Source organism: Bos javanicus, chromosome 15 (genome assembly GCF_032452875.1).
Source record: "Bos javanicus breed banteng chromosome 15, ARS-OSU_banteng_1.0, whole genome shotgun sequence".
NCBI classification, from domain to species: Eukaryota; Metazoa; Chordata; class Mammalia; order Artiodactyla; family Bovidae; genus Bos; species Bos javanicus.
The window spans coordinates 28,730,816-28,735,687 of NC_083882.1; positions in this window are offsets into that span (position 1 = coordinate 28,730,816).

Sequence of the window (4,872 nt, forward strand, 5' to 3'; positions counted from 1 at the left end):
TCTCTTGGCAAAACTGCGTTAGCCTTTGCCCTGCTTCATTTTGTACTCCAAGGCCAAATTTGCCTGTTATTCCAGGTATCTCTTGACTTCCTCCTTTTGCATTCCAGTCCCCTATAATGAAAAGGACATATTTTTGGGGGTGTTAGTTCTAGAAGGTCTTGTAGGTCTTCATAGAACCGTTCAACTTCAGCTTCTTCAGCATTAATGCTCAGGGCATAGACTTGGATTACTGTGATATTGAATAGTTTGCCTTGGAAATGAACAGAGACCATTCTGTTGTTTTTGAGATTGCACCCATGTACCGCATTTTGGACTCTTTTGTTGACTATGAGGGCTACTCCATTTCTTCTAAGGGATTCTTGCCCACAGTAGTAGATATAATGGTCATCTGAGTTAAATTCACCCATGCCAGTCCATTTTAGTTCACTGATTCCTAAAATGTTGATGGTCATTCTTGCCATCTCCTGTTTGACCACTTCCAATTTACCTTGACTTATGGACCTAACATGCCAGGTTCATATGCAATACTGACTCTTAGAGGGCACAACAAAACCTTGTGCACACAAGGACCTAGGAGAAAGGAGCAGTGATCCCACAAAATCCTGACCCAGACTTTCCTGTGAGTGTGCTGGAGTCAGGCCAATCTACAGGGAGGGAACACAGCCCCACCCACCAGCAGAAAATTGGATTAAAGACTTATTGAGCATGGCCTTGCTTGCCAGAGCAAGACCCAGTTTCCCCCACAGCCAGTCCCTCCCACCAGGAAGCTTCCACAAGCCTCTTATCCTCATCCATCAGAGGGCAGACAGAATGAAACCACAATCACAGGAAACTAACCAAACTGATCACATGGATCGCAGCCTTGTCTAACTCAAGGAAACTATGAGCCATGCCATGTAGGGCCACCCAAGATGGATGGGTCATGATGCAGAGTTCTGACAAAACGTGGTCCGCCAGAGAAGGAAATGGCAAACCCCCTCAGTATTCTTACCTTGAGAACCCCATGAAAGTTATGCTGATGTGTTACAATGAGTATATAATGAAGCACAAGGTCTAGTGGAAGTCAGCTTGCCCGCCATCTTGTACTCTTTGGTTCTAGTCTGTTTATGTCGTGTCCTTGGGCTATGTCATTCTTCCAAAGGTTGTGCCCTACCCCCTTCCCTCCTGTTTCACTGCCCTGCAGCGATGCCCATGAAGAAGCACCAACTGGAAGATCAAGATGAAGCAGAGTAAAAATGAGACAACAGAACCATCCAGAGACCAAAACTTGTCCTAAAATTTTCCCTGTGTGACTATGGGGGCAAGGTCTCTACCCAGCTCTGCCCACATGTTCTCTGGGGCTCCTCACATTCCCTCTCCCCACCACACTTGGCCCTGAGCTCTTCTTCCTCCCTCACACTCACCCTCTCTTCTCTCTCTCTCTCTCTCTCAACTCACTAGACACTTGTCTTTTCCAAGAACTCTTCCAAAATTAGGAAGGGCATTGTTTATATAGTGGTGAAAGCATAACCGCTGAAGTCAAACAGACCTGGGCTGTAATCTTAGCTCTGCCACTCGCTGGCTTAGTGATGCAGACAAGGGATGCATCCTTCCCCACCTGTAAAACATTAATAATTATGTCAACCTGGCAGGGTAGTAATCAGGATCAAATGAGACACTATTTGAGCCTCAATCAGGGTAGTTAACGTTAGCTGCTATAACAAAAATTCCAAAACCTGTGGCTAGATACAGTAAGAGGTCACTACTCACTCAAGTCACAGGCTGAGGTAGATTGGGTGTCTTTCCTGTATAGCTCCTCTCCAAGAGGTGAGGTGATTCAAGGACCCCAGTTCCTTCCATTCTCTTGAAGTCCTCCAATCAGCCCCCTCCACTGGCTGACAGAATAGCAAAGACAGAGTTAAGAGACCAGGCCAGGAAATAGCTCCCATCAATTCGACTCTACATTGGTTAAAACCCAGTTACATGTTCCACCTAATTGCAAGGCAAGCTAGGAAATTTAGTTGTCATGTGTATCCAGGAAGAGGAAATGGGATTGCTAACTATCTAGCCAGTCTCTGATACAATATATTAAGTATTTAGCAGAAGGACTGATACACAGTAAGACCTCAGTACATAAAAGATACTATTGTAATTACTTTCTATTGGTACTGATATGAATACCAGAAATCACTGAACCTTAGCTGGACTGTTCACAACTTTGAGATTGAAAACTGAATACAAACCAGAATAAACACTGAATTTCTTAAAAGAAAACTATATTGCAATCATACATCTGGCACAATTCCTGTTCTAGGTGCTTTCTTTGAGGCACCAGGATACACTGGAATAGTCTAAACATTTAACTGCTGACTCTGCCCCAAACAAAACATTAAACTATGTCAGTCATGGTGGTTTCCTCTTTTTGAATTAGGAATGCTAATTTACTCACTTTACAGGATGCTTTTTTAAAATGCCACATTCCCTCTTATCTAAGCAAATATTTCCCTCTGTCTGATAACTCTGTCTCTTCTTCACCCAGCCACCTTCTACTGATTCCTCGGGTCTCAGCATAGATGTCACCTCCTCCAGGAAGCCTTCCTTATCCTCAACCACAGTCGTGGTAGAATGTCTGTTTCCTGTGTCCCCACGTGAGTCTGTACTTCCCTTCCCAGAACACTTACCACAGCATTTTAAAAATCTCTGTTTACTTTCTGTCTCTAGCTGAGTGTTCATTTCTTGGGGGAAGGGACCTTGTTTTCATCACCATTTTATCCTCAGCCTCAACAATGTGCAGGCACATAATATCCCCAAGCACATAATGATATGAAGTAAATGTATGTCATAAGAATGTATTAAGAAAAAAAAGAATGAATTAAGAATCCTGATCCTTCTTAAAATGCTGAGGGGAGTATAGACTTGTAAACTTTTACAACCTAACACAAAACTAAAAGTAAAGACAAGTTTAGAAAGACACTGTGTGGCATATGCCTCCTTATAAAAGTCAAAGGGAACTAACAAGTCATTTCAGACAGTAGCCACACCCTTGGGTCATGCCTTGGTACTTGTGAGCAACCAGCCATCTTTTAATCTCTCAGTTGAGCAGCGGAGGGTGCAAAAAATATCCTCATGCGTTAAAAATCCTGGGACTCTTTTCCTCTGTGCTGATGTGAAAGTGTGAGAAGAGCTGTCCACTTAAGGTGACCTTGACTGACCATATGTCCTGCTGGGCTTGCATATACCACTGTCCACTATCTATGTGGCTGGTGCATCCCTGACCTTCAATGACCACTATCAAAAAATGATGTCTTTCTAGTCCCAAGATAGACCCTTAGATGCAGGACTGGACTTCCATGCCCGCCCCACCTTCACCCGTCTCACACACACACACACACACACACACACACACACAGTCTGAACCAGAGAGGTGAAGCAGACATTTGTCCCCCATACTCTGCTATCTTCTCTGCACCTAGAGCAAAGTCTCAGATGAGCCAATTGACAGAGATATGAGTGACTGACGATGTTTACCCAGTTCTCCCAGAGCACTATTCTTCAGTCACCAAGTCGTGCCTGACTCTTTGTGACCCCATGGACTGCAGCATGCTAGGCTTCTCTGTCCTTCACTATCTCCAGGAGTTTGCTGAAATTCATGCCCATTAAGTCAGTTATGCTATCAAACCAGGTTCTTGTCCTCTGCTGCCCCCTTCTCCTTTGGCCTTCAATCTCTCCCAGCATCAGGGTCTTTTCCAATGAATCAGCTCTTCATATCAGGTGGCCAAAATATCGGAGCTTCAGCTTCACCATCAGTCCTTCCAATGAATATTCAGGGTTGATTTCCTTTAGGATTGACTGGTTTGATCTTGCTGTCCAAGGGACTCTCAAGAGTCTTCTCCAGCACCAAAGTTTGAAAGCATCAATTCTTCCATGCTTTGCCTTCGTTATGATCCAACTCTCACATCTGCACATGACTACTGGAAAAACCACAGCTTTGAGTATATAGACCTTTGTTAGCAAAATGATGTATCTGCTTTTTAATACACTGTCTAGGTGTGTCATAGCTTTCCTTCCAAGGAGCAAGCGTCTTTTTAATTTCATGGCTGCAGTCACCATCTGCAGTGATTTTGGAGTGTGTGTGTGTGTGTGTGTGTGTGTGTGTGTGTGTGTGTGTGTGGTGGTGGTGGGGGTAACACGAGATTTCAGGCAGGTGAGGGAAACCAAAAAAGTCTGGAAGACGTCATGAGCACACCTTCGAAACATTAAGCAGGTAGGAGACTGCCTATTTTACTCTAAGTTTAGCTCAGAGCCCTACACCAAGGTCCCTGGCAATGCCAAGGCTCACACTCGTACCCTTCCTCTCACACATTCCCTGAGCACAATCTCCCTCCCCAACTCGTACCTCCGTACAATTTGCTCTGACACCCTCACCCCACCTTCCGCGCCCACGAGGCAAGGCTGCCCCTCGCGTTGCCTCTGTGGGCAATCTTCCCGGTTCCCCGAACCTGTGCCCGAAAACACACACACACACACACACACACACACACACACACACACACACACACACACACACACACACACACACACACACACACACACACACACACACACACACACACACACACACACACACACACACACACACACACACACCCCCCCCCTCTCCAGGCTACCCAGACTGTTTTCACTCAATCGCACTGGAGGCCCCGGGAGGTAAGGAAGGTGAGAGCTGACCAATCCCGGTCCCCGGCCGGGACACCAAGCCACCGCCCAGGCGCTCCCCAGCTTCCTGTCCACGAGCTTGGGCAGTCCGCGCAACCGGCGGCGGGCTCGACTTCCTGACGCAACGGCGTGTGGGCGGGGCGCCTCGAGGCCCCGCCCTTCTGGCGTCAGCCTAGC